Source organism: Pelodiscus sinensis, chromosome 17 (genome assembly GCF_052426305.1).
Source record: "Pelodiscus sinensis isolate ZL-2025 chromosome 17, ASM5242630v1, whole genome shotgun sequence".
Taxonomy (NCBI): domain Eukaryota; kingdom Metazoa; phylum Chordata; order Testudines; family Trionychidae; genus Pelodiscus; species Pelodiscus sinensis.
In genome coordinates, this window is record NC_143068.1 from 34,078,130 (window position 1) to 34,097,278 (window position 19,149).

The 19,149-nt window shown below is 48.6% G+C and overlaps 1 protein-coding gene across 5 annotated transcripts in view; it reads left to right on the forward strand.

The window, feature by feature from the left end:
* Positions 1–15,956: 15,956 nt before the first annotated feature.
* Positions 15,957–19,149, forward strand: part of TPX2 (TPX2 microtubule nucleation factor) — a 29,663-nt gene continuing 26,470 nt past the window's right edge. For 4 of the 5 annotated variants that reach the window (XM_075900862.2, XM_075900864.2, XM_075900865.2 and 1 more), the window contains exon 1: positions 15,957–16,107. The gene's annotated coding sequence lies outside the window, so the exon portion shown is untranslated. Of the gene's footprint in view, positions 16,184–19,149 lie in introns of all 5 variants that reach the window. The other variant, XM_075900863.2, reaches the window with a different exon arrangement.

Genomic DNA, 19,149 nt, shown 5'->3' on the forward strand with positions numbered 1-19,149 from the left:
CTTGGCAAAGAGGCTTGGACTGGTTCTTACATCCCCCCCTTGAGGGGCTCCAGTTGAAAACTGTGCTGAGGGGGCTGCCCTTGCAAGTTTCACCTGGACTCTCAGATAGAGTATTCCCTTGGCTTGAAGCACAGTGTTTCACAAGGTCACAGATGTCAAGGTGATCTCCAAAATAATCAAGATCTAGTCTTAGTGTTTTGTAAAATAAAAGATTGATATTCATGTATCTGAATTATCAGTTGGGTTCAAAAATAATGTAGCTCAATTCCTGGAGGATAAGTCCACCATTGGCTATTAGCTAAGGTGGTCAGGGATGCAGTCTCATGCTCTTGTTGTCACTAAACCTCTGACTGCTAGAAGCTGAGTGGTTAACAGGGAATCAGCAGCTTGTTAATTGCCCTGCTCTGTTCATTTGTTCTGAAGAATCTGGCAGTGGTCACTGTAAGAGGACAAGCTTTTGGGCTAGCTCACTGTGCAGGCCCATATGCAGGGTGTGTGCGAAGGGTGTGAAAGCACCCCCCTATGATCCCCCAAATAAGCATGCTCCAGCCAGCCAGGGGAAGGTAGGGACAGTGTGCCGCCCAAGCTCTGACCAGTCAGGGAAGACTGGGGCTGATTTCCCCACTTATTTGGGGAAAGATGGCAGGGGAAGTGCATTCACACCCTTGTGGGCCACATTTTCAAAAAAGTGCACACACCCCTGACAGAAATTCCCGCATGCGGGACTGCTATGGTGGTTGTTTTTATGTACCAGAGTGAACTGGGAGCCATTGGATTATGCTAAGTCCCAGTGTGATTGGTTCTTGACAGTCTTAGAGGGGTAGCCATGTTAGTTTGTAACTTTAAAAAAAAATAAAAAACACAAGTGGTCCGGTAGCATCTCAAAGACTAACAAAAAATATACATCGTATGGTGAGCTTCCTTGGGCACAACCTACTTGTTCAGATGAATGGAGCAAAAGGGGATTCCTTAAAGAAAATCAGCTGCATGCTGTACGAGTTTCTATGTATTCACCTTCAGGCCCAAGTGGAGTTACAGCAGTTAACAGAAGCAAGGAGAAAGTTGATTACAATTGATACATACTCATTCACAAGAAATGGCTCCTGGTAAGATGGACTGGTCTTTCAGCCAATATTGTAATCTGTATATCTAGAACACAAGAGTTCATACTTCTTTGCTGACAAAAAGATGCTGCACACCATCAGAGAGAGCAGAATTAAAACCCAGAGCATTTCATCATCTTTCCAATGGGTCTCATATATATGTTGAAAAGGAGAGTCGGTAAGAATAATTGTTACAGGACCCATTGGGGGTATAGTATTGAGTTAGCTTCATTAATCCTCCTGCTAGGTGTTGTGTGTGACTCTGCAACAATTTCTGTCTTAGCCTTTGTTAATTTTTGGAGGAGGGAGGCTAACATTTCAGCACTCTTTATTGTGAAGAAAATCCTACAGATGTAATTCACTGCTGCTAGGAGTTGGAAATTTGTCACAGTGATCATAGTTTCTACAACCATCCAGGGTAGACTGTTGGGACCCTCTTTTTTCCCTGGCTATGGGAGAAGTACCAGTTAGTTGCTGATGGTAGCTGTATGTTACCAGAAACTCCCTCTTAGCTGGCTGCTCACAGAGGAGTACAACACATTACAAAGGCAATTTCCCCTCTCTGAATATTCACATGTTCAGAACAAATGCTATGAAAGACCCACTTTCACCTAGACTTGATTAGCTTCATTAACACAAGCAACTCCTTCCTTATATACACTTCTGCTGCTATGACTTACACTCTAATTCACCTGATTAAGTAGGTTTTACCCACAAAAGCTTTTACCATGATAAATCTGTTAATCTCTAAAGCAGGGGTTGGGAACCTTTTTTGGGTCAGCGGCCACTGACCTAGGGATGTAATAGTGTAGTTGTTTAACCGATAAGCAAAAGCTTATCACTTAATGCTATAGACTACATGCATTTCCTCCCCCCACTTTTTGCCAGAATTTTTTTTAGCAGGCTCACCAGCAGCTCAGCTCAGTTGTGCTGGGTCTAGGACCTACCATTGGTGCAACTCTGCATTTAAAGTGTATTAGAAGCTCGGTGGGCAGGCAGCCCTGCACCAGGAGCAGGAGCTCAGACCAGTCCCTTCCCCCTGACATGAGCTGCTACCACCCCACGCTGCTGCCTCTGTATCAGAGGCAGCAGTGTGGGGTGACAGGCTAGTCCACGAGGGTAGCTGGTTTTTAAACTGGCTCCCCTTGCAGACCAGTTCCTACCTGGCTCCCCATGCTGCTGCCTCTGATGCAAAGGCAGCAGCGTGGAGTGGAAGGGGGTACATTGGCTATCAGCCCCACCCCTGGGGACTACAGAATAGCCAAGTAACCAATAAGAATTCATGAGGTTAATCGACTATTCAACTAATTAATATTTAAAATCCCTATACTGAGCCACAGAAAAAACAGTTGTGAGCCACACAGTGCAGGCTCCCCAATGCTGGGTGGCCCCCCGAGCCTTAGGTTCCTCACTTCTGCTCTAAGGTGCCATTTTGTATCCCTCTTAAAATAAGGGATCTTTCGGAAAAGGCTTTATTTTCCAAAAGATCCACGTCTAGACTGGCGCTTTTTTCCGGTAAAGCTGCGTGCCGAAAAAAAGCGGCAGCCATTTTTATGCTAATGAAGTGGGGGAAATTTAAATCCCCGCTTCATTAGCAATTGCGATAACTCTAATTTGCATCCCTTTTACGAAAAAGGGATGCAATCTAGATGTAGCCACTGAGTAAATGGCTATTCCTCGGACACTTTTCACAGAGGAGTTGGCTTCTTTGCTGAATAGCCAATGTGATTTCTGGCCAAAGAGTGGCAGCTCAGTAGTGTGAGAAGTAGGATGGTGTAAGGGGCGAAGCACAAAACCGACTCTCTTAGCTTTGGTAGTTAATAGTGCCACTTTCCTTTCTGTCTTCATGCAATGGGGAAAACAGGGCAGGCACGTGCTGAGGCTTATGGCTAGAGTCTTGCACCAATACAAAATTCATATCCCCCTCTGCAAAAGCGAGCCACAGATAACCACAGCTACATCCACAGCTACAGATACCTGCGGACAGGCACGAGTGTGCAGAATGCTAGATACAAAATTCGTAGCCGTGCCGGTAGAAACAAGCCGGGGATACAGCACCCATGGCTATGGCAGGGTCCTGCTCCTGGCCAGGCCTGTCACCCAGACCAGAGCCCCTCCCCCAGCACTGGGAGCAGAGCACAGATGGGCAAGGGGAATAAGCAGCAGTCACGTGGTGCCTGTAAAGCCTGTAACCCCTCCCCCACCTCTGCCCCTTCCAACGGCCCCGCCTCTACCCTTGGGGCCCTTCCCACGTGATGGAGGCCGAAGGCGGGGCCAACAGCCACCTTCCCATTGGCTGCTGCCCGTTGTCACTCACACCTCGCCTGCCCCCCTCACCTCAGGCCGGCGAAGGGCCCAACCCCCACCCCGGCCCCGCTCCACAGGCGGAGGCGCAGGCGGAGGCGGAGGAACAGCAGCCCGCGGACCTACAGCCGCTTCGGCGGCCTCCTGCTCCACCCCCGCCCCTCAACGGCTGCCTCATCCCCGTCTCTGGGCGGGGCCGCGGGGGAGCGCGCATGCGCGAGTGGCTTTCACGCGCGGGGCATGAACATCCGGCTAGGCGGGGGGGGTTAATACGCATGCGCACGCGGCGTGGGAGGCGAGAGCATGCGCAATGCAGCGGGCGCCCCTGTCAGCGCGAAGGCGTTAGCGACCCCGCGTGGCCGCCCGGGAGAAGTGGCGATTTAAAGGGACAGAACCTCCCCGCCCCTCTTCCCAGTGATGTCGCTGTGCAGCCAGCCATCCCGCCCTATCGCCTCTGTTCTGCGGGGGGGGGGGGTGTCCAGGCGCCGATGCCAGCAGCTTCCAATTGAAAAGCCCCAGGACCACCTCACTCCCATGGTTTGTACCAGCTCTTCCCCTCCCTTGGCAGGAAGAAGGGGGGGGTGCAATGGAGCATTTCAATCTTCATCTTCCTGCTCATTTTTTCTATACCAGCGTGGAATAAATGTTGTTCTGTGCACCAAGGCATGTACAGAGATGCACTACCAATAGAAGCACATGCTGCCAGCTGTGGGCACTCTGCTAATCCACTGAGCAGCATTTGAATCTCTCCCAGGTGGTTGCCCCAGCATTCAACTTATGGGGAACACTGGTCAGTAGGACTGGCCTGGAACGTTCGTCAATAGGTCATCTAAATCAGTGTTTCTTAAACATTTTAAGACCGAGGAACACCAAACAATTTTTTTTTATGGGGAACACCAAGAATTTTTGTTGAGCACAAAAAAAAAGGAAAAAAAAAAAGGAACCTTGCCCCTTTAAAGGATGGCTATTTGAACTGTTTTCTTCGCATATGGACTATATCTACACTGGAAGATTCTTGCACAAGAACCCACAGAGCGTCCACACCTGCTCGCCCGCTCTTGCGCAAGAAGATTTACAGTATGGCATCAGAAGAAAGGGCTTCTTGCACAAGAGCTACACTCTTTTCTAACAAATGTAAGCCTTCTTGTGCAAGAGGGCAGTGTGGATGTGTGGCAGGGGTTTCTTGTGCAAGAAAGCCCTTTGGCTAAAATGGCCATCAGAGCTTTCTTGTTCAAGAGAGCATCCACATTGCCATGGATGCTCTTGTACAAAAGCAAATGGCAGTGTGGATGTGTTCTTGCACAAGAACCCTTGCACACGATGTTCTTGCACAAGAACCCTTGCACACGATGTTCTTGCGCAAGAACCCGCCAGTGTAGACATAATGGTGACCATATATTCTGAACCAAAGTTAGGGACACATTACCTGCACCCCCTGACCTCTGTTTACTATGCCCCTGACTCTCGGGGTCAAGATGGACACATGACCAGAAGTAAAAGTAACCCCCTCTAAGAACTTTTCCCACCATCCTCTTACCCATAGGTAGTGGTTCTCAACTCGTTTCAGTCCACGGACCACCAGGCCAATCAAAAATTTTTCATGGATTACCTCCATTTTGAGACATGATAAAAAAGAGCAGACAACAAATATTTTGATTTGAAATGTATTTCTTACTAACAAATTTTAGGGATTCTCTTCTCACTGACAAGCTTTTCAATGTTTGGAGTGGTACTTGATAATGCACAACAAATATTGCTTTCCACTGCAAGCCGATTCCTCTGTTTGGACTTAACGTGCAACAAACACGAAATTCCAATCTCACACATATAAGTTGATGCAAATGGCAAAAGAAATCTGACTGCGTGTGCTGACAGATTTTGGTAACTTCTGATCACGCTGGCCCAGAATTTCTCTATGGTAGACTGCTGGTACATGTCTTGAGCCGCAAAATCATTTTTCAGATCCAAGAAATTTCCTGCAGATCCTCTGGAACACTATTAACATCTGTTGTAAATGGATTCCTGATGAAAGATAATCCATCCCTTGTCCTGTCCACCTCCAAAAAGTATCGTTGGAATTAATCTTGTAGCTTCTGTAAATGATGGAGAATTTGCGTCCGAATGGCTTCCTTTTCCCCGAGCATGGCATCCACATATGGAAATTGAACCAACGTATTGCCTTCGACTCTTATGATCCAGAGTTCCAATTTATCAAGAAAAGCCTTAACGATGCTTTGGTGAGAGAACAGATTTGCACCTTTCCCTTGCAGCTGAAGATTCAGTTTGTTCAAGATTCGAAAAATATCGACAAGATACGCAAGTTCTAAATTTGACTGTGTCAGCGCATTTCGGAATTCCTCTTTCCCTTGAGCCTGGACTAATAAATCCAACTTCTCTCTCAACTGAAAAACTCTGTTGAGTATGTTCCCTACAGAGCCACCATACAGAAGCGTAGAACAGCAACAATGTGGATAAATCCCTGTAATATTATACTTTGTATTAATAAGGATACAGGCAGTCCCCGGTTACGTACAAGATAGGGACTGTAGGTTTGTTCTTAAGTTGAATCTGTATGTAAGTCGGAACTGGCGTCCAGATTCAGCGGCTGCTGAAACTGATCAGTTTCAACAGCGGCTGAATCTGGACGCCAGTTCTGACTTACATACAGATTCAACTTAAGAACCCCAGGCATCCCCGAGTCAGCTGCTGCTGAAACTGATCAGCGGCTGATTCCAGGAAGCCCCGGGGCAGGGGCTTCCTGTAGTCAGCCACTGGTCAGTTTCAGCAGCGGCTGACTTGGGGACGCCTGGGGCAGAGCTGCTGGGGTGCTGCTGGGTTGGTCCAGTAGCACCGCCGCCCCTCGGCGCTACTGGACCAACCCAGCAGCACCCCAGCTGCTCTGCCCCAGGTGTCCTGATTCAGCCGCTGCTGAAACTGATCAGCAGCGGCTGAATCAGGACTCCTGGGGCAGAGCAGCTGGGGTGCTGCCGGGTTGGTCCAGTAGCGCCAAGGAGCGGTGCTGCGGGACCAACCGGCAGCGCCCCACCTGCTCTACCACAGGCCCGGGGCTTTGCTCCACGTCTCCCTGGTCTGCTGGGGGGGGGCACTAGCTGCGCCCCGCCCCCCCCAGCAGACCAGGGACACGGGGAGCAAAGCCGCAGCGGCGGCGGGGTGCCGCGCCTCTGAGGCTTTGCTCTGGCAAAGCCTCAGAGGCGCGGGACCCCTCCGCCTCCCGGCTTTGCTCCAGGTGTCCCTGGTCTGCTGGAGATGGTCCCCAGCAGACCAGAGGCACCGGGAGCAAAGCGGTAGCGGCGGCGGAGTCTCGCGCCTCCCCCCCCCCCCCGGCTTTGCCAGAGAAAAGCCTCAGAGGCGCGGGACCCCTCCGCCTCCCCGGTTTTGCTCCGGGTGTCCCTGGTCTGCTGGAGACGGTCCCCAGCAGACCAGGGGCACCCGGAGAAGCTTTTCTCACCCCGGAGGTCGAGGTGGCGGGACCGCTGCGCTCTGGGCGGTCCCGCTGCCTGCGAGCTCCGGGGCGAGAAAGCCCCGTTCATAAGTGCGGATCCGACATAAGTCGGATCCGCGTAACTCAGGGACTGCCTATATATCTAAAAGGACAAGATCTTAAGTGTTCTTATAGAATCTCTGTAACATTTCTCCTATAACTTTGTATTAAGATATTTCCATCTTGTAAGAAAAAAATGTCTTTTGAGCTCTGCCCTTTTCTTGATTGTCCTGTTGAAATGAATGAGGTGTGAATGGAGAATGAAAGGTGAGCACCTCCAGCAGCAGTTGCAAGGGAGGAGAAGGTCTGGGAGCCAGATCCAAGACAATACCTGTAAAGTGAGGTCATTAAGACATACAAACACCTTGGGAGTCAAGCAGCAAGTGCCTGACCTTGGAAGAACTCTCTTTGACTTAGCATTAAGAAAGGCGATGTGATGACTAATTGGCTGCATGAGAGGAATAAATAGGAGGCATCTTGCAGAGGGACCCCGGGTTTTCGTCTTGTCAACATAGGAGCATCGATCCGGATCGGCAGAAGCCCGGCTCTACCCCTCCCCCATCTAACTCACCTGGACGGTGCAGTTGGGGGAGCAACTTTTGGTAACAACAAGATGGAGTGTGCTTGTGTGTGTGTGAGAGTGCATGAGTGTAATGTATCTTATGCATATGATAAATATTGATTGATCTATGTATGTTCAATAAATGTGGCGTGTTGCCTTATCCCCCTGAAAAATAACCCGGGTGCTTCTTTTAAGCACAACAACACATCAAAGTTGGAACCCATGTCCAGGCAAAATCTTTTGAACAGCCTGGTGTTCAGAGCCAATGATTTGATGTGATTCATGACTTTTACTAACCCTTTGAAAACGGCATTCAGTGGATCAGGCAATGTTTTTGATGCCAAAGCTTCCCTATGAATGAAGCAATGAACTCCGGTTACCATTGGAGCATGCTGTTTCACCAGCATTTGGAAGCCCAATCTTGAGCTCAGCATGGCAGGTGCACCATCAGTGGTGACACCCAATCCAGACCACGTACTTCAAAGAAATAGTTAACAATTTCCATCATATCCTGAGCCTTTGTGGTGGTATCAAGAGTCTTACAAAAAAGAAACTCGTCTTTGAAGTCTCCCTCAGTTATGTATCGGGCAAACACCAATAGCCGAGAGCACAATGCGACATCGGTCGATTCATCCAATTGTATGGTAAACAATGGAGACGTCTTTATTTCATCCACAACTTGTTCACTGATGTTCTGTGATATCTCATTTATCCGTCTCGATAGTGTGTCGTTAGAGACAGATATATCATTCAGCTTCCTTGCTGCTTCCTCACCAAGAACAAGCCGCACCATCTCTTTTGCACAGGGGAGCACGAGTTGCTCTACAATGGTATGCGGCTTCTTGGCCTGTGTAACTTTGTATGCAACAATGTAGGAAGTGCGCACTGCATTGCTTGTCTTATTGTAGAATGCACTTGTGGAGTCGAAGTGCTGCCGTTTCAGACCTTATAACCGCCACTCAAAATAATCTTCATCCTTTTGCAACAAGTTGGGGTGACACTTTTCAAGATGGAGTTTCAGCTTAGCCGGCTTCATTGAGTCATTCCCCAAGACTTTGAAACAACACATTGTGGCAAATCCATGCCTTTTTCTTGACAAGTGAAGCTGAATTTGATGTAGTCCTCCAAATACTTGCGCTTGACATTTCTTCTTGTCGTTGCCATTATAAACAAACTGCACCACACCTGTAAAACAGCACACGTAGCACAGAATGAACGACACAGCAACCACTCAGCACGACAGCGGTAGCTACACTGATGCTCAGAGCCTCAGACGGAAGTTACTGGCAACACGATGCGGTTGCGTCCTAGGTGACTATGATGTGCCACGTGCTTGTGAACACGGCGTAAAACAGCCTAATGGTAGCGCCTGCTCACGCCATGTGCTAGGAAGGAGCATGGCGGAAAGGGATCTAGGGGTCATAGTGGACCACAAGTTGAATATGAGTCAACAGTGTGATGCTGTTGCAAAAAAAGCAAATATGATTCTAGGTTGTATCAACAGGTGTGTTGTAAGCAAAACTCGTGAAGTCATTCTGCCGCTCTACTCTGCACTAGTTAGGCCTCAGCTGGAGTATTGTGTCCAGTTCTGGGCACCACATTTCAAGAAAGATGTGGAGAAATTGGAAAGGGTACAGAGAAGAGCGACAAGAATGATTAAAGGTTTAGAGAACATGACCTATGAAGCCAGGCTTCATGAACTGGGCTTGTTTAGTTTGGAAAAAAGAAGATTAAGGGGGGACATGATAGCGGTTTTCAAATATCTAAAAGGGTGTCACAAGGAGGAAGGAGAAAATTTGTTCCTCTTGGTTTCTGAGGACAGGACAAGGAGTAATGGGCTTAAAGTGCAGCAGGGGAGGTTTAGATTGGACATTAGGAAAAAATTCCTAACTGTCAGGGTGGTCAAATATTGGAATAAACTGCCAAGGGAGGTGGTGGAATCTCCCTCTCTGGAGATATTTAAGAACAGGTTAGATAGACATCTGTCAGGGATGGTGTAGACAGAGCTTGATCCTGCCTTGAGGGCGGGGGGCTGGACTCGATGACCTCTCGAGGTCCCTTCCAGTCCTATGATTCTATGATTCTATGTGACTTTGGACAATGTTCCTGTGGACCACCGAAAAAGTCACCATGGTCCACCAGTTGAGAACCACAGCCATAGGGTATGAGTTTGGCCCCTACCGAACCCTCTCTCCTTTGGTGCTGGTCTCTCCCCTGCAGGTGTCTGCCCTTCTGCTTCACCCCAGAACCCCTGGCACCTGCACCTTCCCTTACCCCTGAACCCTCCTGGTGCTTCCTCCTTCCCTCACTGCCCCTGCCTCCTTTCTCCCTGATGCCTATCCCCTCACCACCTTCTGCCCCATTCATTCCCTCCCTCCCCCACTCTCATCTCTGGGTCCCCGATGCGCCTCCTTCTGGACGTTTTTTTCAAAGTGGCAGCTGAGTGGTAACAGCAGCCCTGCCCAGAGCAAGCCCCGGCAGTAACCTGCCTGCCCATTGGTCGGACGCCAGGCCCTAGCCAATCGCAGTATTGAAGAGGGGCTTCTATATGCTTCCAGCAATGGCAGGGAAGCCACTTCTCCAAGGCGCCGTGCAGCCTTGGGGAGAGGCATCGGTCTCTCATCTCTTCCCTCCCACAGGACCTTAAAACCTTCTCCTGGAGGAAAGGTTACCCCATGGACAGTTTGGTTGCAGCAGCTCTTACAGTGTCCAAGTTATTAGAGCACAAACATACAAACATTCTCCTTTATGTATTAGATTTAACATTCCTGGGGTGGGAAGAACATCTCAGCAGCCCAACACTGTGGCATTTAATTTCAAAAAGGGGAACTATGCAAAAATGACGAGATTAATTAAGCAGAAATTAAAAGGTACAGTGACTAAAGTAAAATCCCTGAAAGCTACATGGACACTTTTCAAAGACACTATAATAGAGGCCCAACTTAAATGTATACCCCAAATTAAAAAACATAGTAGAAGAGCTAACAAAGAGCCACCATGGCTTAACAACCATGTAAAGGAAGCAGGGAGAGATAAAAAGACATCTTTGAAAAAGTGGAAGTCAAATCCTAGTGAAGTAAATAGAAAGGAGCATAAACACTGCCAAATTAAGTGTAAAAATGTAATAAGAAAAGCCAAAAAGGAGTTTGAAAAACAGCAAGCCAAAAACTCAAAAGGTAATAAAATGTTTTTTAAGTACATCAGAAGCAGGAAGCCTGCTAAGCAATCAGTGGGGCCCCTGGACGATCGAGATACAAAAGGAGCACTTAAAGACAATAAAGTCATTGCAGAGAAACTAAATGAATTCTTTGCTTCAGTCTTCACAGCTGAGGATATTAGGGAGATTCTCAAACCTGACCTGTCCTTTGAAGATGACAAATCTGAGGACTTGTCACAGACTGAAGTGTCATGAGAGGAGGTTTTGGAAATAATTGATAAACTTAACAGTAACAAGTCACCAGGACCAGATGGCATTCACCCAAGAGTTCTGAAAGAACTCAAATGTGAAATGGTGGAACTATTAACTGTGGTTTGTAACCTATCCTTTAAATCAGCTTTTGTACCCAATGACTGGAAGGTAGCTAATGTAGCACCAATATTTAAAAAGGGCTCTAGAGGCAATCTTGGCAATTACAGACCGGTAAGTCTAACGTCAGTGCCGGGCAAATTAGTTGAAACTATAGTAAAGAATAAAATTGTCAGACACATAGAAGAACAGAATTTGGCAAAAGACAACAAGGTTTCTGTAAAGGGAAATCATGTCTTACTAATCTATTAGAGTTCTTTGAAGGGGTCAACAAATATATGGACAAGGAGAAGCCAATAGATATAGTGTACTTAGATTTCCAGAAAGCCTTTGACAAGGTCCCTCACCAAAGGCTCTTACGTAAATGAAGTTGTCATGGGAAAAGAGGGAAGGTCCTTTCATGGACTGAGAACTGGTTAAAAGACAGGAAACAAAGGGTAGGAACAAATGGTAAATTTTCAGAATGGAGAGGGGTAACTAGAGGTGTTCCCCAAGGGTCAGTCCTAGGACCAATCCTATTCAACATATTCATAAATGATCTGGAGAAAAGGGTAAACAATGAGGTGGCAAAGTTTGCAGACAATACTAAACTGCTTAAGGTAGTTAAGACCAAAGCAGACTGTGAAGAATTTTAAAAAGATCTCACCAAATTAAGTGATTGGGCAACAAAATGGCAAAGGAAATTTAATGTGGATAAATGTAAAGTAATGCACATTGGGAAAAATAACCCCAACTATACATACAATATGATGGGGGATAATTTAGCTACAACTAATCAGGAAAGAGATCTTGGAGTCATCGTGGATAGTTCTCTGAAGACGTCCACGCAGTGTGCAGCGGCACTCAAAAAAGCAAACATGATGTTAGGAATTATTAAAAAAGGGAAAGAGAATAAGACAGAGAATATCTTATTGCCCTTATATAAATCCATGGTACGCCCACATCTGGAATACTGCGTACAGATGTGGTCTCCTCATCTCAAAAAACATATACTGGCATTATAAAAGGTTCAGAGAAGGGCAACTCAAATGATTAGGGTTTTGGAACGGGTCCCATATGAGGAGAGATTAAAGAGAGTTTGCAGACAATACTAAACTGCTAAACTAATACTTTTCAGCTTGGAAAAGAGGAGACTAAGGGGGGATAGGATAGAGGTCTATAAAATCATGAGTGGTGTGGAGAAAGTGAATAAGGAAAAGTTATTTACTTGTTCCCATAATATAAGAACTAGGGGCCACCAAATGAAACTGATGGGCAGCAGGTTTAAATCAAATAAAAGAAAGGTCTTCTTCACACAACACATAGTCAATCTGTGGAACTCCTTGCCTGAGGAGGTTGTGAAGGCTAGGACTATAACAGGGTTTAAAAGAGAACTAGATAAATTCATGGAAGTTAAGTCCATAAATGGCTATTAGGCAGTATAGGTAAGGAATGGTGTCCCTAGCCTCTGTTTGTCAGAGGGTGGAGATGGATGGCAGGAGAGAGATCACTTGATCATTACCTGTTCGATTCACTCCCTCTGGGGCACCTGGCATTGGCCACTGTTGGCAGACAGCGTACTGGGCTGGATGGACCTTTGGTCTGACCCAGTATGGCCATTCTTACGTTCTTATGACATATGGTCACCATATCTCTGTGGCACACCTCCGACTGCCTCGTGGCACACCAATGTGCCGCAGAACACAGTTTAAGAAACGCTGGATTCCTGCGCATCCAGAAATATAATTTACGCTATCATGTGCCGAAAGTGTCCATCTGCTATGTACATTGGACAAACGTCTCAGACACTTCGCCAAAGGATCAATGCCCACAAAACAAATATTAGACAGGATCACAAAGAAAAAACAGTTTCTTGCCATTTCAACCAGAAAGGACAGTCTCAACGACTTAATTACCTGCATCCTGCTTCAGAAGCCTTTTAAATCTGCACTTGAAAGGGAATCCTCTGAACTGTCATTCATGCTAAAATTCGACACTCTACGCAGGGGGGCTCAACAAAGACTCTGGCTATCTTACCCATTACAAAGATAGCCTCCCCAATTATCACCTCTAATACCATTAGCTCACAGACATCTACCTTCTCCCCGCATCCCCCTTCTGTTCTGAAATTTGATTTGTCCTTTTCATATGTGTTCATTTTTTAAAATTGTATCCTTTGGTATACAGGCAGTCCCCGGGTTACGTACAAGATAGGGACTGTAGGTTTGTTCTTAAGTTGAATTTGTATGTAAGTCGGAACTGGTACATATTGTAGGGGAGACTCTGGCCAAACATTTCTCCAGAGCTCAGTTTTATTCTCCCACACCTCACTTCCCTCAGTCCTTTATTCTCAAGCTGAGGTGTGTTACCAGATTTGCCCAATACTCTGGGGTATGCTCATTTATCAGGGTTACCCTTATGGGACTGGGGGGAGGTTAACAGTTCTATCAGTGTGCTGTTGGTGCTTACTTGGGCTCTCATATGGAGCTGAATTCTCCCTGCTGCCAATTCCCCCTCCCACTGGAGCTCTCCTGCAGGAACTAGGTTCCTCAGGATGGGGTTCTTCCCACCTTAGCAACACACACAGACACTCACACCCACTAACAGAGCACGTCTGAGAGGACTGGGTACTCAGCACTCACAAGCTGACCCCCTCATATGTCCCTGGACTCAGCTGGCTGGGTTTCACAGCAATGCCACACTGCACCCTCATGTGCCTTTGGACTCTGTGGGCTGGATTAAACAGCACTTTAAGCTGCTATCCTCATAAGCCCCCAGGTTCAGCACCCCCTATCCCCACTTTCACACCACAGTCATTCACTGGTAAACCACACGATGAGCAAACCCCACAGGATTTTGGGCACTACAGGGATCTTTTGCTTGGGTACAAGAAGCGTTGTTGCAGAGCGAATGGGGAAGCCAAAACAACACCCCTTAAGGAAGAGTGAGCAAAAGAGAAAGAAAGAGAGAGAAGCAACCAGTTTAACAATGAAAGTGATTTATTTCTGAGTAGTGAATAGATATCAAACAGTTACAATATTAAATCTAACAATTACAATATTAAATCTAAATTGAAGCTGATTACAAATGTTAGGTAACCATATAACAGTTTACATAGGGCAGGGTCAGGAGGCTATGCTTAGAGAGATAGTTGAGAGAGAGAGAGAGAGAGAGAGAGAGAGAGAGACCTCACCACTCCACTCCACGGAGCTTGCACTGATCAGGGTTCCCAGATGATGACGGTAGCCGGGGGTCCAGAGGGCAGGAGAAAAGCAGGACAGAGCCCCCAGCACGATCAGACAGGAGATGAAGAAGTCTCAATGGAACTGATGCAGTTTAAGTCCAGGTATCAGAACAGTTTTCTTGGGACAAGGATAGGAGTTTTTATAGGGATAGTTCAAAGAGAAAGAGGAGAGACAATAGAGACTGATCACACCTGGTTATGGGTGATGTTCCTTGAACGAGCTCACAATGCAACTTGGCAGTTTCAGTATTTTAGATGTCAATAGGATCGTTACTAGAATTGGTCTGATAATGATTAATTTGGGTGTGAGCAGGCCTGGGTTCATTAGCATCTGGAGCAGGGATTTCCCATCAGGCAGTGCTTCTCTGCTTTCGGTGTCCCATAGTTCAGTGCGGTTCCTGCCTTGGAAGAGCTGCTCTCCATTCTGTATGCTAATGAGATGTCCCTCTGTTCCATCTTTAATGCAAATGAGGCTGGGGTGTTTCCTTAATTGTATCACCCTTGTCTGAAGCAGTTTAGGTGTGTCTTCCCCGGCCTTTTCATTGCTTTGTCTTTGATTCTAGCAGAGGCCTGAGGGAGGGGAATGGTTTTCCATGAGTGTCACTCCCTGACTCCCCAAGAGCACAAGGCTGACAGGTGACCATGTTTTGGTTCCCCAATAATCACAGAGCTGGTGGGGAACAGGTGTCTGCTGAGAAAAGCCACTCCGCGTCTCCCTGGTCTGCTGGGGGCGGCGCTAGCTTCGTGTCTCCCTAGTCTGCTGGGGGGAAGCAGCTAGTGCGGGGTTGCCTCACCCCATTTGTAAGTAGGGATCTGATGTAAGTCGGATCCATGTAACCCGGGGACTGCCTGTATATGGTTGTGATTATTTTCTTCCACTATTTGATCTGAGGAAGGGGGTCTGGCCCATGAAAGCTCATCATATAATAAACCATCTTGTTAGTCTTTAAAGTGCTACATAGTCCTGTATTTCGTTTGAGCTAAACCAATCATTGCAAAATGGCATCTGGAATGGATGATGACCTCTCAGTATGGACATCCATCATGAGCAATTAGCTAGATTGAAGACAAAATGGAGGAACCCGCAGGGCTTTTTATGTGGAGGGAATTCCATTGTTCCAGTTTAGGGGTGCAGATCTAGTAGGAGGCTGGGGTGCAGGCTCTAGGAGAAATTTGGGGTGCAGGGGGCTGTGTTGGGGTGCAGGGTGTTGGAGGAACTCAGGAGTAGGGGTTGGGCAGTAAGGTGTGGGAGGGGTTCAGGGTCGGGGTGCAGGAGGGGCTCAGGGTTGGGGTGCAGGCTCTAGGCGGAATTTGGAGTGCAGGGGGCTGTGTTGGGGTGCAGGGTGTGGGAGGGGCTCGGGGTGTGGGAGGGGCTCAGGGTTGGGGTGCAGGTTCTAGGAGGGATTAGAGGCTTGAGGTGCAGCCCCTAAGGGAACGGTGCGCGGGCCGACTTGCGCGAGGACCGCTATCTCCGCCTGCCTGCCCTGTCTTCTACCAGCTGCGCCCACACCACGTGCCCTTCCTCGAGAATGTAATCAAACCGCGCCTCCCGTGTTGAAAGGTGATTGGCTGCTCCGTCTCAACAGTTCAAACTTTAGTCCCGCCGCTGATTGGTCACGCACTGCGGTGCCCGCGGCTTTCTGGGAGGTGTAGTTCCCAGGCTCGCCGGCCGTTGGTTGGCTTCAGGGCAGAGCAGGGGCGGGGTGGTTGATATCCGGGTACTCGGGACTGTTCCCGCCCCTGCCCGCGGCTCGTCCAATCTGCGCGCACGTCCGGGCCGGCGGCCGGCGGGGATTGGTGAGTTTGGACCAGCGACGCCTGTTCAAAACCGTTAACGGCGGCGCTGGGTGCTAGAGCTGTTTGTGAGGAGGCGCGCGCTCGTGGGTGGTAAGTTTCGGCCTTGCTGGCGCCGCGGGGAGGGGCCCTTCGCCGGAGCGGGCTTCCCCCCGTGAGGAGGGGGCTGGTCAGTTGCACCGGGGGGCCGCTGGGCTGGGCCGGGGAGGGCCAGCGCGCCTCAGGGTGCTGGGGGGGGTCTCCGCCCCGGGACTCCCGCCCGCCTCAGCTGTCGCCTTGCCCGGAGATTTGACCAAATCAAAATGGGGGGGGGGGGGCTGATGGCCGCGGCGGCGCTTCCTGGGTCTCCTCTCCGCGGAGCTCGCCTCCGAGCGGCTGGGGGGGGGGGGCTTTCTCGCTCCCCGCGGACCAGGTGGGGGCTGGGCTGTTGGGGGCTGGCAGGTGACAAGCGGGGTGGGGGGGGCGGTTCTTTCGGGGGTTCCCGGTTGTCCTCGCTCTGGCGGAGCAGCCGCCCGAGGGCAATTCCCGACGTGCTGAGGGGAGTATCCCAGCGCCCCGGCTGTGGCTTAGGCGCTTTTGCGGTGGAAACACAATGCAGACACTTCGAATTGGGTCCGCTTCGGGGGGCGTGCTAGTGCAAGGTAGGGATGGTGGGCAGAGGTTCTGCAACTCTTCAGTAGTGCCTGGGGCTGGCAGCCAGTCTGCTCTTGGCCCCACTCCCAGGAACCCCCCTGCTGTTGCCTCTATCAGAGACCATCCTGGAGCAGCATCAGGAGCTGCTCTGCAAGGAAAGCTGATTTATAAACCAGTAATATAAGTTTACTGGCGTTCACCTGCCACCCTGTGCTGCTGCCTCTGATATCACCCCCTATGTCATTACCTCACAGACACTAACCTTATCTCCAATTACAGATTGGCCTAGCTGAAACAAAGGGCAGCACTATGTAGCACTTTAAAGACTAACAAGATGGTTTAGTAGGTGATGAGCTTTCGTGGGCCAGACCCTCTTCCTCAGATCAATGTGTGGAAGAAAATTGGCATGAACGTATATACCAAAGTGATACAATAAAAGAAGTGAACACATAAAATTGATACATCAAATTTTAGAACAGTGGGGGCGAGGGGGGAAGGTTAGTGTCTGTGAGGTAATGACATTAGGGGGTGATGATTGTGGAAGCTATCTTTGTAATAGGTGAGATAATTAGCATCTTTGAGACCATATGTAGTGTCAAATTTAAGCAAGAATGACAATTCTGGAGCTTCTCTTTGAAGTCTGGCGTTAAAATCTCTCTGAAGCAAATGCATGTTTTAAGGTCACTGAGCGAATGGTCATTCTGTCTGAAATGCAAGCAACAGCTTTCTCAGAGTCTGTCTGTTATGTGCATATAAACAGGGCTTGCCAGGTGTGCAGTTTGCTCTGCGCTGGCTCTTCCAGGTTGTAATCTACTCGCCATGGGCGAGTAGATTCCTATTGTTTATAGGCAGGGCTCAACAAATAATGTAAAGTGTAGTGACAATGATCATAGGATAAAGATTCCACAACATCCTCTATTGATAAGCAGAAGGGTGTGACTTCAAGCTTTGTTCTTTACCCATCTTGTGATCTGTTTCTTTATTTGACAGTGGGGGACCTATCAGGGCAAAGTCCCCTCCTCACAACCTGGTGTGACACTCTAATACAATTTAGATGGAACTGAGAGTAGGTGACCCCAGACCTTACAGTAATGGCTGCTACTCTTCAGTTTGGCTGCAGAAGGCGGCTCTGGTTCAGGCCTTCCAACATGGCTACAGAAAAGCCATACTGTTACAGGTTGGGCTGTGGGGACAAGGGGGGCGGGTGGGGGGGGAAGACGGGCAGGGAGATGGGTGTGCATGGAATAGGGCTTGATGGTGTGGAGATGGGGACCCGGTTGCAGCTGGTTGGTGCTTAGCAGGATTAAGCTGGCTGGCTTGTTTGGGGGAGAAGAGAGAGTCCATACGTAAGAGCTCATCATGGTGAGGGTTAAATGGGCTTGCTTAATGGGGAAACCCCAGCTCATACTGAGGGGGATGCTGTGTGCCAAGCTCCTACTTCCCTGCACAACTTGTCACCTTTCCTTCCCCTTCCCTATTGTACTGCCTCTTTCTCACTCCTTTTCCTGGCCCTTATTTACCCAGCCCTGCCTTGGGAACAGGAAGGCTCCCAGACCACAGAAGGGGGCAGCAGGGGGGCATTCAGGACCCATTCAGCTACAGAGTCAGGAGTATCCATATATTGCCTCCTTCAGGCTGCACAGCTCTGTTTGCAGAAATGGGGGAGTGTAGTGGCAGGTAACCACGTGCCCCCTAGAGATGTGAAGGTTTAACCAGTTAATCAGTAAGCCTCACCTTTACGTTTAACCAATTAACTGATTAAATGGGATTTTACATTCTGACTTGAAAAGCATTTTTCCATAGAAACAATCTTATAAATTGTAGGTTCCCATACTAACCCAGAAAAGCCTTTTTATATTTAACCCATAATGAAGCTGAAGTTAGAAATGTCAAAGCCGGTAATTGTTACCACTAAACTCAGCTGTTACATGCATCTGCTCCCTGGAGGCAGTGAGCTGGAAGTTGGCTTTAAGGCAATGTGACAATGCATCAGGGTCCCCAACCCTGCACCCCCATCTGCTGGATGTGACATTCAGCCAGTAGAGTAGAAGGTTTATTAGTTCTCAGACACGGTGTAGCTTAGGGCCCGTGTTACCATAGGAGACAGGGCAGCCTGCCTTATTCCTCTTGGGGGAAGGGGTTCATGGGCCCCTGATCCCCTCTTCTCCCCATCTTGGACTTAGTCTGCTTTCCTCATGCATCCCCCAGCCCAGACTGACTCAGCTCCCAGCCCCTAACCCCCAGCCAGGTGGCCATCTCCACCTATCTTCTGTTGCAGCAGTTCCCAATCTTTTCCAGTTGGTAACCAAAGGATATTCAAAAATGGGAGGAGGAGAGGGGGAAGAGCCACCTGAGGAGACTCTTGGTAACCCTTTTGAAATGTAATGGTGACCCATATTTGGATCCTGACCCATAGGTTGGGAAACCCTATTCTATTGTCTCTGGGTTATCTGCTGAGGCTGGGACTAGGTGTCTGGGCCAATACACATGTGGGGTGAATGA